The sequence below is a fragment of the Rhinopithecus roxellana genome, chromosome 3 (genome assembly GCF_007565055.1).
Source record: "Rhinopithecus roxellana isolate Shanxi Qingling chromosome 3, ASM756505v1, whole genome shotgun sequence".
Classification (NCBI taxonomy): domain Eukaryota; kingdom Metazoa; phylum Chordata; class Mammalia; order Primates; family Cercopithecidae; genus Rhinopithecus; species Rhinopithecus roxellana.
In genome coordinates, this window is record NC_044551.1 from 113,110,793 (window position 1) to 113,128,182 (window position 17,390).

The window sequence follows — 17,390 nt, forward strand, 5'->3', positions numbered from 1 at the left end:
TTGCTTGGTAGATCTTCCTCCATCCCTTTATTTTGTATGTTTTATTGCCTATGTATGTCTCTGCATGTGAGATGGGTCTCCTGAATACAGCAGACTGATGGGTCTTGACTCTTTATCCAGTTTGCCAGTCTGTGTCTTTTAATTGGAGCATTTAGTCCATTAACATTTAAGGTTAATATGGTTATGTGTGAACTTGATCCTGCCATTATGATATTAACTGGTTATTTTGCTCGTTAGTTGATGCAGTTTCTTCCTAGCCTCGATGGTCTTTACATTTTGGCATGTTTTTGCAATGGCTGGTACCGGTTGTTCCTTTCCATGTTTAGGGCTTCGTTCAGGGTCTCTTGTAAGGCAGGCCTGGTGGTGACAAAATCTCTAAGCATTTGCTTATCTGTAAAGGATTTTATTTCTCCTTCACTTATGAAACTTAGTTTGGCTGGATATGAAATTCTGGGTTTAAAATTCTTTTCTTTAGGAACGTTGAATATTGGCCCCCACTCTCTTCTTGCTTGTAGAGTTTCTGCCGAGAGGTCTGCTGTTAGTCTGATGGGCTTCCCTTTGTGGGTAACCCGACCTTTCTCTCTGGCTGCCCTTAAGATTTTTTCCTTCATTTCAACTTTGGTAAATCTGGCAATTATGTGTCTTGGAGTTGCTCTTCTTGAGGAGTATCTTTGTGGTGTTCTCTGTATTTCCTGAATTTGAATGTTGGCCTGCCCTACTAGGTTGGGGAAGTTCTCCTGGATGATATCCTGAAGAGTGTTTTCCAACTTGGTTCCATTTTCCCCCTCACTTTCAGGCACCCCAATCAGACGTAGATTTGGTCTTTTTACATAATCCCATACTTCTTGCAGGCTTTGTTCATTTCTTTTTCTTCTTTTTTCTTTTGGTTTCTCTTCTCACTTCATTTCATTCATTTGATCCTCAATCGCTGATACTCTTTCTTCCAGTTGATCGAGTTGGTTACTGAAGCTTGTGCATTTGTCACGTATTTCTCATGTCATGGTTTTCATCTCTGTCATTTCATTTATGACCTTCTCTGCATTAATTATTCTAGCTATCAATTCTTCCACTCTTTTTTCAAGATTTTTAGTTTCTTTGCACTGGGTACGTAATTCCTCCTTTAGCTCTGAGAAGTTTGATGGACTGAAGCCTTCTTCTCTCATTTAATCAAAGTCATTCTCTGACAAGCTTTGATCCGTTGCTGGCGATGAGCTGTGCTCCTTTGCAGGGGGAGATGCGCTCTTATTTTTTGAATTTCCAGCTTTTCTGCCCTGCTTTTTCCCCATCTTTGTGGTTTTATCTGCCTCTGGTCTTTGATGATGGTGATGTACTGATGGGGTTTTGGTATAGGTGTTCTTCCTGTTTGATAGTTTTCCTTCTAATAGTCAGGACCCTCAGCTGTAGGTCTGTTGGAGATTGCTTGAGGTCCACTCCAGACCCTGTTTGCCTGGGTATCAGCAGCAGAGGTTGCAGAAGATAGAATGTTGCTGAACAGTGAGTGTACCTGTCTGATTCTTACTTTGGAAGCTTCCTCTCAGGGGTGTACTCCACCCTGTGAGGTGTGGGGTGTCAGACTGCCCCTAGTGGGGGATGTCTCCCAGTTAGGCTACTCAGGGGTCAGGGACCCACTTGAGCAGGCAGTCTGTCCGTTCTCAGATCTCAACCTCCGTGTTGGGAGATCCACTGCTCTCTTCAAAGCTGTCAGACAGAGTCATTCGCGTCTGCACAGGCCTCTGCTGCTTCCCCTTTTGTTGTTTAGCTGTGCCCTGTCCCCAGAGGTGGAGTCTACAGAGACAGGCAGGTTTCCTTGAGCTGCTGTGAGCTCCACCCAGTTCGAGCTTCCCAGCGGCTTTGTTTACCTACTTAAGCCTCAGCAATGGTGGGCGCCCCTCCCCCAGCCTCGCTGCTGTGGTTTCGGTTAGATCGCAGACTGCTGTGCTAGCAATGAGGGAGGCTCCATGGCCGTGGGACCCTCCCGGCCAGGTGTGGGTACAATCTCCTGGTGTGCCCGTTTGCTTAAAGCGCAGTATTGGGGTGGGAATTACCCGATTTTCCAGGTGTGTCTCAGTTCCCCTGGCTAGGAAAAGGGATTCCCTTCCCCCTTGTGCTTCCCAGGTGAGGCAATGCCTCGCCCTGCTTCAGCTCTCGCTGGTTGGGCTGCAGCAGCTGACCAGCACCAATTGTCTGGCACTCCCCAGTGAGATGACCCCAGTACCTCAGTTGAAAATGCAGAAATCACTGGTCTTCTGTGTCGCTCGCGCTGGGAGTTGGAGACTGGAGCTGTTCCTATTCGGCCATCTTGCTCCGCCCCTGACATTTGATATTTTATTTATCACAAACCTTTGTATTACTTTTGATTCTTCTAAATATGGCATTAGGATATTGTTTATCATAACTACTGAGCTTTTTGGCACCCCTTTACATTTTGCACCTAGGATGAGTGCCTCATTCATTTGATTCTAATCCCTGTTGTTGGGGGACCACACTCAATCACTGAACTAAATGACCCTCTAAGGGCTCTTCAAGTTTGAACTTCTTTAAACAGAGGGGCAGTAGGGATAGCAATAAAGAGAAAAAGCTCGGGAGCCAAGCTCCCTTGTTCATACTCCTGTAAATGTGTTCTGCCATTTACAAGCTATGTAGCCTTGTGGAAGTTGCTAAGCCTCTCTGGGACTTTGTTTTTCCGTATCCATGAAGTCAAGATAATATTAGGTTGGTGTCTGGAGTTTCTTCCTTCTGGTGGGTTCGTGGTCTTGTGACTTTAGGACTGAAGCCGCAGACTTATGCTGTGAGTGTTACAGCTCTTAAAGATGGCACATCTAGAGTTGTTTCTTCCTCCTGGTGGGTTTGTTGTCTCACTGACTTCAGGAGTGAAGCTGCAGACTTTCATTAATATTAGCTTGGATCTAGGTGTTTTTGCCTAGATCCCTTGCATGCACAGTTCACAATAGAGTTCATGCCCATATTGTGAACTCTATTGTGATCGGTAAATATTAGGTTGGTGCAAAAGTAATTGTGGATTTGCCACTTTTAATGGTGAAAACTGCAATTACTTGTGCACAAACCTAATACTTACTGATCACATAGGGTTATAGTAATTGAGATAACACCCATAGAGTACATAGTGTGTGGCTTTAGCAGTGAGCACCATCAGCAAGTGTCGCTTGGTTTAATCATCTCCTGAGGGATTTCCCTTCTGATTAGGTTCACACTGAATTCTTCAAAGCCTATGGGGAATCTTTATGTTTCTACAAGGCAGCATATTATGAATCAAGTTACAGAGCCTCTTGGTTTTCCTAATTTTCCAATTTGTTCATTGTGAGTTTGCATTTTCTTTATTCCAAAGAGATAGTGAGAGGTAAAGCCAGATGGGCTTCTGGGTCAGGTGGGGACTTGGAGAACTTTTCTGTCTAGCTAAAGGTTTGTAAATGCACCAATTAGCACTCTATAAAAACGCACCAATCAGCGCTCTATGTCTAGCTAAAGGTTTGCAAACACACCAATCAGCACTCTGTAAAAACAGAACAATCAGCACTCTGTAAAAGGGACCAATCAGCTCTCTGTAAAATGGACCAATCAGCAGGATGTGGGTGGGGCCAAATAAGGGAATAAAAGCTGGCCACCTGAGCCAGCAGTGGCAACCTGCTCGAGTCTCCTTCCACGCTGTGGAAGCTTTGTTCTTTTGCTCTTCGCAATAAACCCTGCTGCTGTTCACTCTTTGAGTCCACACTACCTTTATGAGCTGTAACACTCACTGCAAAGGTCTGCGGCTTCACTGCTGAAGTCAGCAAGACAATGAACCCACTAGGAGGAAGAAACAACTCCGGACGTGCCATCTTTAAGAATTGTGACACTCACTGCGAAGGTCCGCGGCTTCACTCCTGAAGTCAGCAAGACCATGAACCCACCAGAAGGAAGAAACTCTGGACACATCTGAACATTAGAGGAACAAACTCTGGACACACCATCTTTAAGAACTGTAACACTCACTGCGAGGGTCCGTGGCTTCATTCTTGAAGTCAGTGAGACCAAGAAGCCACCAGAAGGAACCAATTCCACACATATTTTGGTGACCATGAAGGGACCATCACCTATTGCCAAGTGGTGAGTAACATCAGACCCCTTTTGCTTGCTATTCTGTCCTATTTTTCCTTAGAATTTTGGGGCTAAATACCAGGCACCTGTCAGCCAGTTAAAAGCAACTAGCATGATTAAATGACATGGGTGTCAGGCTTTCTGGGAAATGGCTCTCTAACAACCCCCGACTGTTCAGAGTTGGGAGCATTGGTTTGCCTGGAACCAGCTTCTGCTTTTCCTGTACTTCTGGGCTGAGCCGAGGGTCAACAGAGAGGAAAGCCATTCAGCTCCCGGGTCCCTAAAACAAGTTGGTTGACCCTGTGGCCATGAGCAGAACTCTCAAAGTCATGTCACCCAAGCAAGACTTGCCCATCTATCCTATCTATCCTGACCTTTGCCTCCTGGGTCCTAATGCCTGTCAGACAAACTTCCTCTCACCTCTCTTCTCCGAGGCTAGTCCCACTTATAAAAATCACTCCCTGCCTCTGGCGCTTTTCTAGTTTCTCCTATAAGAATGATTTCTAATATAAGTTCCAGGACTCTGTTGCCTTCTTTAGGCATCCAGCCTCACAAATCAGAAAGACATAATTTTTGCCAAAAGCCCCATCATAGGGGGCACTATCTGGAATTTTAGGATCCCTCCTCAGACAAGCAGGCCTAACAAAAATTATTCCTGAATCTAGGATATGGGGAGCCTCAGAAATCGTATGCTTCCTGTTCATATAAGTGAGGACAAAAGGCATCACTCTTCTAACTCTGGAGATCCCTTCCTTTCCTCAGGTTATGGCCCTCCACTTCGTTTTTGGGGCATAACATCTTTACAGGACATGGGTAAAGTCCCAGTTCTAACAGGAGAATGCTTAGGACTCTAACAGCTTTTTGTGAATGCATCAGTAAGGGCCACTAAATCCAACTTTTCTCAGTCCTCTTTGTGGTCTAGGAGGAAAACTAGTGTTTCCGCTGCTGCATCAGTGAGTGCAACTATTCCGATAACTGGGGTCCAGGGACCATTGCAGGTTATTGGGCAAGAGGTGTTTCTGCTGCTGCATTGATAAGCACAACTATTTCGATCAGCAGGGTCCAGGGACTGTTGTGGGTTCTTGGGCAGGATGGGAAACAAACCAAAACAGTAGTCGGTTTTGTCTTTCAGATGGGAAACACTCAGGCATCAAGAGACTCACCCTTGAAATGCATCCTAAGCCACTGGGACCAATTTGACCTGCAAACCCTGAAAAAGAGGCAGCTCATTTTTTTCTGCACTATGGCCTGGCCCCAATATTCTCTCTCTGTTGGGGAAAAATGGCCACCTGAGGGAAGTATAAATTACAATACTATCCTGCAGGTTGACCTTTTCTGTAAGAGGGAAGGCAAATGGAGTGAAATACCTTATGTCCAAGCTTTCTTTTCATTGAAGGAGAATCCACAACTATGCAAAGCTTGCAATTTGCATCCCACAGGAGGACCTCTCAGCTTACCTCTATATCCCAGCCTCACTATAGCTCCCTTTCCTATTAATGATAAGCCTCCTCTAATCTCCCCCACCCAGAAGGAAATAAGCAAAGAAACATCCAAAGGACCACAAAAACCCCCAGGCTATCGGTTATGTCCCCTTCAAGCTGTTGGGGGGAGTGGAATTTGGCCCAACCAGGGTGCATGTCCCCTTCTCCCTCTTTGATTTAAAGCAGATCAAGGCAGACCTGGGGAAGTTTTCAGATGATCCTGACAGGTATATAGATGTCCTACAGGGTCTAGGGCAAACCTTCGATCTCACTTGAAGAGATATCATGCTATTGTTAGATCAAACCCTGGCCTTTAATGAAAAGAATGTGGCTTTCTTTAGCTGCAGCCCAAGAGTTTTGGAGATACCTGGTATCTTAGTCAAGTAAATGACAGAATGACAGCTGAAGAAAAGGACAAATTCCCTACCAGTCAGCAAGCCGTTCCCTGTATGGATCCCCACTGGGACCTCGACTCAGATCACGGGGACTGGAGTTGCAAACATCTGTTGACCTGTGTTCTAGAAAGACTAAGGAGAATTATGAAAAAGCCCATGAATTATTCAGTGATGTCCACCATAGCTCAGGGAAAGGAAGAAACTCCTTCTGCCTTCCTCAAGCAGCTACGGGAAGCCTTAAGAAAATATACTCCCCTGTCACCTGACTCACTAGAGGGTCAACTGATTCTAAAAGATAAGTTTATTACCCAATCAGCTATAGATATCAGGAGAAAGCTCCAAAAGCAAGCCCTGGGCCCTGAACAAAATCTGGAGGCATTATTAATCCTGGTAACCTTGGTATTCTACAATAGGGACCAAGAGGAACAGACCCAAAAGGAAAAGCAAGATCAGAGAAAGGCTGCAGCCTTAGTCATGGCCCTCAGACAAACAAACCTTGGTGGTTCAGAGAGGACAGAAAACAGCAGGCCAATCACCCGGTGGGGCTTGTTACCAGTGTGGTTTGCAAGGACACCTTAAAAAAGACTATCCAGTGAGAAACAATCCACTCCCTCATCCATGTCACTATGCTGAGGCAATCACTGGAAGGCACACTGCCCCAGAGGGCAAAGGTTATTTGGGCCAGAATCCCCCAACCAGATGATCCAACAACAGGACTGAAGATGCCCTGGGCAAGCACCAGCTCATGTCATCACCCTTGCTGAGCCCTGGGTATGTTTGACCATTGAGGACCAGGAAATTGACTTCCTCCTGGACACTGGTGTGGCCTTCTCAGTGTTAATCTCCTGTCCTGGACGACTGTCCTCAAGGTCCGTTACCATCCAAGGAATCCCGGGACAGCCTGTAACCAGGTATTCCTCCCACTCGATCGGTTGTAATTGGGAGACTTTGCTCTTTTCACATGCATTTCTTGTTATGCCTGAAAATCCCATACCCTTATTAGAGAGGGATATATCAGACAAAGCTGGAGCTATTATCTACGTGAATATGGAGAACAAATTACCCGTTTGTTGTCCCCTGCTTGAGGAGGGAATCAACCCTGAAGTGTAGGTACTGGAAGGAACAAACTCAAGCTCCAGTCTTAAGCCTTACTGCAGGATGAAACTTTTCTTTGTATGTTACAGAGAGAGCAGGAATCGCTCTTTGGGTCCTTACTCAGACTCATGGGACAACCCCACAACCAGTGGCATACCTAAGTAAGCAAATTGATGTAGTAGCAAAAGGCTGGCCTCACTGTTTACGAGTAGTTGCGGCGGTGGCCGTCTAAGTGTCAGAGGCTGTCAAAATAATACAAGGAAAGGATCTCACTGTTTGGACTACTCATGATGTAAATGGCATACTAGGTGCCAAAGGAAGTTTATGGCTATCAGACAACCACCTACTTAGATACCAGGCACTACTCCTTGAGGGACCAGTGCTTCAAATACGTACGTGTGCGGCCCTCAACCCTGCCACTTTTCTCCCAGAGGATGGGGAACCAATCGAGCATGACTGTCAACAAATTATAGTCCAGACTTATGCCACCCGAGATGATCTCTTAGAAGTCCCCTTGGCTAATCGTGACCTTAACCTATATACTGATGGAAGTTCATTTGTGGAGAATGGGATGTGAAAGGCAGGTTACGCCATAGTTAGTGATGTAAACATACTTGAAAGTAAGCCTCTTCTCCCAGGGACCAGCACCCAGTTAGCAGAACTAGTGGCACTTGCCCAAGGCTTAGAACTGGGAAAGGGAAAAAGAATAAATGTGTATACAGATGAAAGAGATCAAATAAAAAAACTAAAAGGCAGAAATGAAGTCCACAGGCAAACAGCCCGGGCGGCGCCCTGACAGCCCGGGCAGCGCCCTGAGCCTAGTTAAAGATCGACCCTGGACCTAACCGATTAGGTTATCTATAGACTCCAGAGATTGTAAGGACAAACGTTGTGAAAGTCTCTGTCCTGCTCTAATTACCGGTGTCTGCCACATATCTTAGTCCTGGGCCCAGTACAAACACAATCCTCTATTTTGTCCCAACTTCCTGAGCCCAACACAAACACATCCCCCCCCCCCCACACACACACACACACATCTCAGAAACACCACCTAGAGAGCCCCTGATAAGGTCACAACCGTTTGTAGTTTTACTAAATGCACGGGAACAAATAGAAAACTGTTAATTGTATTAACCAATTACCAGTTGTAATGCTGCAACCAAAAGAATTCCTTTGTACCTCTGTAACCTTACATATCCTGTATGCATCGGGCTATAAAAAGCGGGCACATGCATCATTCGAGGACCTCTTGTATGTCGTAGAATGGAGGGACCAAGTTCGAACTTGCATTAAAGATCCTTGCTGCTTGGCTTTGACTCTGGACTCTGGTGGTCTTCTTCAGGGAATAAACGGTCTGGGCATAACACAGATAGCAAGTAAGCTTATCTAATCCTACATGCCCATGCTGCAATATGGAAAGAAAGGGAATTCCTAACTTCTGGGGGAACCCCCATTAAATACCACAAGGAAATCATGGAGTTATTGCACTCAGTGCAAAAACTGAAGGAGGTGGCAGTCTTACACTGCTGAAGCCATCAAAAGGGGAAGGAGAGGGGAGAACAGCAGCATAAGCAGCTGGCAGAGGCAGCAGAAAAGAAAGAGAGAAAGAGACAGAAAGTCAGAGAGAGAGAGGAAGAAACAGAGACAAAGAGAAGGAGACATAGAGAAGAAGAGACAGACAGAAAGTCAAAGAAGGAAAGAGAGGAAGAGACAAAGAAGGGGACAGAAAGAGAGAAAGAGAGAGACAAATAAGAAGTCAAAGATAGAGAAAGAGATAGGAGTAGTAAATAAAAAACAGTGTACCCTATTCCTTTAAAAGCCAAGGTAAATTTAAAACCTATAATTGATAATTGAAGGTCTTCTCTGTAACCCTGTAACACTCCAATACTGCCTTATTGTCAGCATAAACAAGGGCATAGCCTGAAATCACTGAGGCCACTGACAACCCATAGCCTTCCTATCAAAAATCCTCAACCCAGGAGGTTTCCTAACAGGGGAACTAAATCTTAATTAATTAGCATACAAAGGTCCGACCAGATCTAAGAGGAACTCACTTCCACGCTGTGGAAGATTTGTTCTTTCACTCTTTTCCTCCCTGGAAATTAAGAGAAAAAGATACAATGGGTATTCAGTAAGTGATAAGGAAACTCTTGTAGAAACAGAGTTAGGAAAATTACCTAATAATTGGTCTGCTCAAATATGTGAGTTGTTTGCACTCAGCCAAATCTTAAATTACTTACAGAATCAGGAAGGAGCCATCTATACCAATTCTAAGTTAATATGGACTGAACGAGGTCTTATTAATAGCAAAGAATAGTTGAAATCCAAAACTTACAAGATTTTCAACAAAAGTACAGTTTGCTTAAAAAGTTAACAGTGTAACATGTATTATCCTAACTTCTAATCTTATGGAAATCAGACCCTATCTGTGCCCCTCTAAGTTCAAGTCTGTGAGCGCAGGGCCATACAACTAATACTGGTAGTAGGAATATCTGCTACTACAGAAACCAGAATAGCAGGTTTATCTATTTCATTATCCTACTACTACACTCTCAGAGGATTTCTCAGACAGTTTGCAAGAAATAACAAAATCTATCCAGGAAGGATAGTAACTACAATCCCAAATAGACTCTTTAGCAGCAGTGACTCTCCAAAACCATTGAGGCCTAGACCTCCTCACTGCTGAGAAAGGAGGACTCTGCACCTTCTTAAGGGAAGAATGTTGTTTTTACACTAACCAGTCAGGGATCGTACATGATGCCACCTGGCATTTACAGGAAAAGGCTTCTGAAATCAGACAACGCCTTTCAAACTCATACCACCCTCTGGAGTTGGGCAACATGGCTTCTCCCCTTTCTAGGTCCTGTGGTAGCCATCTTGTTGTTACTCGCCTTCAGGCCTTGTATTTTTAACCTCCTTGTCAAATTTGTTCCCTCTAGAATTGAGGCCATCAAGCTACAGATGGTCTTACAAATGGAACCCCAAATGAGCTCAACTAACAACTGCTGAGGACCCCCGGACCGACCTGCTGGCCCTTCCACTGACCTAAAGAGTTCCCCTCTGGAGGACACTACAACTGCAGGGCCCCTTCTTCACCCCTATCCAGCAGGAAGTAGCTAGAGTTGTCATCACCCAATTGCCAACAGCAGTTGGGGTGTCCTGTTTAGAGGGGGAATTGAGAGGTGAAGCTGGCTGGGCTTCTCGGTCAGGTAGGGACTTGGAGAACTTTTCTGTCTAGCTAAAGGTTTTAAACGCACCAATCAGCACTCTGTGTCTAACTAAAGGTTTGTAAACGCACCAATTAGCACTCTGTAAAAATGCACCAATCAGCACTCCGTGTCTAGCTAAAGGTTTCTAAATGCACCAATCAGCTCCCTGTAAAATGGACCAATCAGCAGGATGTGGGCGGGGCCAAATAAGGGAATAAAAGCTGGCCACCTAAGCCAGCAGCGGCAACCCGTTCAGGTCCCTTTCCACGCTGTGGAAGATTTGTTCTTTCGCTCTTTGCAATAAATCTTGCTGCTGCCCACTCTTTGGGTTCGCACAACCTTTATGAGCTGTAACACTCACTGCAAAGGTCTGCGGCTTCACTCCTGAAGTCAGTGAGATGACGAACCCATCAGGAGAGAGAAACAACTCCGGATGTGCCAACTCACTGCGAAGGTCTGCAGCTTAACTCCTGAAGTCAGCAAGACCATGAACCCACCAGAAGGAAGAAACTCCGGACACATCTGAACATTAGAGGAACAAACTCCAGACATACCATCTTTAAGAACTGTAACACTCACCGTGAGTGTCCGCGGCTTCATTCTTGAAGTCAGTGAGACCAAGAACCCACTGGAAGGAACCAATTCCAGACACAGTAGTCCATAAGGTTAATGTAATGAAATGCTGACTCTTAAACTAAACTTTATTGGCAGAGGTATCCACATCCTACTTTTACATCTAGACAAATGATGGGAAAACTCAAAAGATTTTTTTCTTTAACAAGAGATTTTTTTTAGGACATGCAAGCTACACCCAAAATTTTAGAATATCTGAAAACCTAAAGATATCACTTCACATATTTTCAATTCATTTTAATATTGCACAGATTTTAAGGTTCCATACAGATACTTGGCATATGTAGACATGACCACCAATTTAACAACTACCCCAAGTGTAAAATTATTGTTAAAGTGGTTATTTACTAACTTTCTGAGGCACATTTATATATATATATGTATATATATACACACACATATATATACGCAATCACATATATACACACACACACACATACACACACACATACATATATACACACATACACAAATATATACATTTGGTTCAAGATATAGGACCTGGAGATAATTTAAGCATTTTTTAATACTCACTAGAACCATTCTAACACAGAGATGTTTTGACTATTAAATGAGATGAGAACGCACTTTGTAAAGTTAAGAACCTTAATCAAGAGCAATGTGATGTGTGCGTACTCATAAACACACACTTTACAAGGGCATTCATTTATCTGTCAGAAGGAAATTCCAATTTCTGTAGTTGACATAAAAGGGCTATAAATGTGGTGCATAAAAAGCACACATACACAAACACAAACCCAGCAATACATAAAAACAAATTAACAGTTGTTATTGCAAACATGAACTACTTAGAGTCAGTTAGACTAGTGATCCCCAACCTTTTTAGCACCAGGGACTGGTTTTGTGAAAGACAATTTTTCCACAGACTGGGGCAGGGTGGAAGGGGGAATGGTTTGGGGATGGTTCAAGTGTATTACATTTATTGTGCACTTTATTTCCATTTTTATTGTGTTGTAACATATAGTGAAATAATTATACAACTCACCATAATGTAGAATCCATGGGACCCCTGAGCTTGTTTTCCTTCAACTAGATGGTCCCATGTAGGGGATGATGGGAGACAGTGACAGGCATTACATTCTCATAAGGAGTGTGCAACCTAGATCCCTCTCATGCACAGTTCTCAATAGAGCTTACACTTGTATGAGAATCTAACGTCTCTGCTGATCTGACAGGAGGTGGAGCTCAGGCAGTAATGCAAGTGATGGGGAATAGCTATAAATACAGATGAAGATTCACTTTGCTTGCCCGCTGCTCACCTACTGCCCTCCTTCTGTGTGGCCCGGTTCCTAACAGGCCATGGATCGGTAGTAGTCCGTGGCCTGGGAGTTGGGGACCCTGATCTAGACTCCTCTATGTCTCTCACACTTACTCCACAGCCAGTTGGTCCATATATCTGGCCACTCCCAACCTATTCTACAGCTGCCACCCTGGACTGAGCTGCCTCATGGCCAGACTCCCTGACATTGCTCTCGTCCCTACTCAGACATTCTTCACACAGAAGCCAGGGTTATCCTTCAGAAACCTGACTCAGGCCTTGGCACTTTTCTACTCAAAGCCCTGCAGTGGCTGCCCATGTAACTGAGAGAAAAAGCCAAAGTCCTTGCCATGCTCCCTTCCTGTGACCTTTCTGGATGCCTTTCTGACTACTGCCCCTTCTTCAGCCCACTCCAACCACTTGGCCTCTTTACCATATTTTATATGTGACAGGCACACTCATGGCCTTTGATTTTGTTCTTCTTTGTGCCTGGAATGCTCTTATCCCAAATTTTCACATCATTTATTTTCTCATCTACTCCATGTCTTTGCTTATATGTCACGTTCTCAGTAGGACCTTCCCTTACAGCCTTATTTAAAATTATAAATTCTACCCCCATCCCTACGTAGGAGTTTTCCATTTTCTTCCATTGCTTAACTTTCATCTGTAAAAATTATCACCCTTTAACATGTCATACATATCAGCATATATATCACAAATAAACTATATGTAACTATACAACTAACTATATAACTTACTCTCCATGCACAAAATTATTGAAAGTATTATATAAAATTACCTTCAGGCTATGTGAATAAGAAATATACAAAACAAAATGAATTTCTTAGACTGGGTCCTATCACCAAGATATTTCATTATATATTTGCAAATATTCCCAAATTAAAAAAACAAAATCCAAAATCCCAAACACTTCTTCCAAGGATTTTGGATAAGGAATATTTAACCTATATATAGCAGCTAATTTGTTAATTGTCTGTCTTCCAACTAGAAGAACTCCAGGAGGGCAAGGATTTTTGTTGTTTTTGTTTGCCGATGTTTCCTAGTACATAAAACAGTGCCTGACACAGAGAAGGTGCTTAATAAATGTTTGTCAAATGAATGACTGAACCACCTCCAGACTCTCCTTTCCCCGATTTTATAGACCACGGTGTATTATTCGTCGCATATCACTGCCCTGTTCTAAAATTTTCATTGAATTTATATGACTCTAAAAGGAAGTTCACCTTTGCTTAGTTGGAACAATGTGAACCTCCTACATGAACCTTCTACTGACATTTTAATTTTCTTCATCGCTATTCGTTTGCTCCATTTAAACTGATCTCCCTTGCTTTGCTTTGTGTGTGCTATACAGTTTCCCACCTCCATATCTATATTTGCCTATCTGAAGGTCCAAGTTTTACTCATATTTCAATGCCTAAATCAAAAGCCATCTCCTTCATGGAGTCTTCTCTGATTCCTCCGGCAGGAAACCATCTGTCTCTGCCTTCTCTGAGTCTTACGGTTGGCTGACTCTCATAATACAACACAGTATTGCAGAGAGCATAGCTATGGTTAAGCATAAATTTGCATGCCCTCACAATGTGACCTTGAGCATGTTTCTTAACTCTTGAGTCTTTATTCTCTTAACATAAAATAAGAATGCTAATATAGTTAATATATTCTTAATATAATATAATATAAAATAATATAATATACATTCTCAGTATAAAATAAGAATGCTAATAGTTTACTTGCAGTATGATTATGAGATTATTTGAGATAATGGAAATGCCTTATTTTTTCAATAAATCATATCTATTATCAGTATCATCACCATCATCTCTTCCTTGAAATACGAATATATTATTTCCTATTAAATTGTAAGTTTCTTAAAAACAGAGTAAATGTCTAAGTTGTCTCTACACACACATAGATACTCAGTAAATATGTATTAAGATAATTTGAGAACCAAGACCATTACTTTGTCCCCTAAGTTACAACAAAAATACTTGCTAAAAAGTTAGCCCAGCACGGAGGCCAAGGCAGGTATATTGCTTGGTCTCAGGAGTTCAAGACCAGCCTGGGAAATATGGCAAGATCCGTCTCTACAAAATTTTTTATAAGTTAGCTGGGCAGGCATGATGGTATGCATCTGTAGTCCTAGCTACTCAGGAGGTAGGAGAATTGTGTGAACCCAGGACTTCATGGTTATAGTAAGCTATGAGTGCACCACTGTACTCCTGCCTAGGTGACAGAGCAAGACTCTGTCTCAAAAAAAAAAGATGATAGCAGTTTTTGGGGGGACAATCATCTTCTAACAAGGAACTCTATTCCTCTATGACTTTGTTTTACTTCTAAGATGTTGTTAGCATAGAATTTGAAGCTTACTAACATTAGATTTTCTTATTTTATTTCCTTGTATATAAAAAGGACTTGTAGTTAAAAAATATCAACCCAAGCTTTTCTAAAATAAGTCTGAGAAAACATAAGGGCAAGGAAGAAAATAAAAGAGTAAAAATAAAATAAAAAAGATATGGGCCTTGCCATTGAGGAGACAGTCACATATACAGATACACTGTGAAATCAATATATGTAGTAAGGAAAATAGAAACAAGCCTAGGGTACTTTGGGAAACACAAAGGCAGCATATTCAATCCTTCTGCATTGGGAAAATATTTTCTAGAGAAGACGGAAGCTGAGCTAAACTACTAGAGATGAGTGAAAACTAGTCAAAAGAAGGTAAGAGAATGGGCGTTCTATCCAGGTGGAAAATATGTCATAATCAAAGGCAAGAATACTTGAAATCCGAAATAGCATGATATATGCCAGATTTCATAAGCATTTAGGCATGATTACAGCTTCTATTCCAGAGCAAGGAGTGGGAAAATGCAAAGTTGGAGAGAGAGTTGTTGGCCAAGTTACAGAATATCCTAAATGTCATGCTCTAGAGCTCTATTTTGCAGGTAAAGGGGAAACTTGAAGGATTTTAAGTGGGAAAGAACATGGTCAGATTTAAGTTTTGGATAGATTACTCTGGCTGCAGGGTAGAGGTTGGATCTGAGGAATACAAGAATAAAGGCAAACAAACAAAAATGCACGTCAGGGTTATTGAAAAACTCCAAGCTAAAGAAATGGAATGCCCAAGCCAGAGAAGTAGGATAATGCAAGAGGCAATGGAGTCAAAAACCGTGGGCAATAGAATCAGCAGGATTTGGTGATTGGTGTATGAATGGGCTTGGAGGAAGGAGGAACCTGGGTTTCTATTTGGATGACAGTGCAGATAGTGATGCTAATCATAGGACATCTTTGAAGAGAAAGAGCAAAACACAGGCTGGGCATGTGGGAGGGAGATGACAGTTCAGTTTCAGACACACTGGAACGTCTGTACTTAGCATCTTAACCTTAGGGGAGGGAGAGAGTCGAGCTGGAGATAACATTTGTTTTCATTATAATATAGAGTGGTTCAAACCATGGGAGTGTGTAAACTACCTCAAAGATGAAGTTTACGTAGAGACCAGAATTCTGGTGAACACAGCATTTAAAGCAGAGGAGGAGGAGCCTACAGAGGAAGCATATTAGGAATACAAAGAGAAAGAGAAGAGGAAAATCAAATGAAAATTTGTTGAAGCTAAGTGGGTAGAGAATTTCTGGAAAGAGGGATTGATCAATGGTATCAAATGCAGGTGCAATATAAAGTAAGATACAAGCAAAAAAGCGTTTATTAGCTTTGGCAAAAGGCACTGTAAATTAGGTTTAGAGTGAGAAGGAAAACAAGACAGGGGTAAGCCTGCAGTTTGAAAAGATGATGTCAGGTAAACAGATGACAGTGAAAGAGAAGCTTCCAACATTCCTGTTGCTTGTCTATCCTAGCAAAGATAAGGATCTTCAAGCTGGAAAGGTAAAGCAATTAAGGCTCAAGATAAGTTAGAAGATAATAAAGAGAGGACCATGTAGTTTTGCATGTAGGAAATCTTCCAGGCCCAGATGAATTATAGTCTAGGACACACACACACATGCATGCACATGTGCACGCGCACACACACACATACATACACACACACACTTAGAAAGCTTTAAGCATCATAGATAGAAATGTCAAAAATGCTAAGAGGCTGTAAGCTAACAAAAAGAAAGGGGACTTCAGAAAACTTGTCAAATATAGAAAGTACTATTATACGGAATAGAAAGAGCAAATTTATTTTGTATGACTTCAAAACGCAGAACCTAAATAAAAGTGTAGAAATTTCAGAAACACAGATTTCCACTGGAAACAACTTTCTACCATCCAATCATGACATAACCACTCTGAAAGGCAGTGTTTTCCTGTCTTGGAAATATTCAAGATGAGGTTGATGGCCATCTGTTAGGACGGACAGTTGGATTCGATTTGGAAGGGTCAATATCCAGTATTCATGCCTTCACCTCTCTTTAAAAGATCCCCCCCCCTTTTTTTTTAAACAACACCTTTCCTTATCGAGCTTAGAAAATCGAATATATTTGTCATCACTGAATTCTATTATTTCTAAGGTCCTTTCTGAATAAGAAATGTTATGTATCTAGATTCTAGAAAATACAGTAAATGTTGATATAATGATCAGAAACCCAGCTTAGTTAACTAAATTATTTGGGACCTGGAGAGGACTGGAACAGAGTACAAGTTGGTGTTGTGTTAGTTTCATTTGTCATGGGACCCCTTGCAGGAGAACAAGGGTTATGGATTGAATTAGGCAGTGCTCCATGCTGGCTTTGGACTACCAACTTTTCAAACAAATATTTAGTGATGTCCTCCTGGTGCCAGACCCAATGCTAGGTAAAGCTACTGTGGTAAAAACATGTAAAGACAGACATCAGGCAAACTCAGAATAGAAGATGATGGTGGTTATTATTTTAAAAATCTCCCTCTTGGCAAGTTAAAATGAATTACAATGATCAAAAGCGTTAGCACTGAATTCTTGCTTTGTATAGTTCAGCCTACAAATCAAATACTGTTCTCTGTTTATTACTGCAAGATCATAATTCACAAAGGAATGTTCAGAGAGGTCAGTATTTATGACTACCCGAAGTGTTTCATTTGCAAAAATTATAAATGGAAAATCTGGCACTTAGTTAGAAATGTAGATCTTCTGGTACATAAATTTGCCCCATTGATTTTTATGTATTTCTTAAACTGTGCACTGTTGATTTCAATATTGTTTTGGAACAG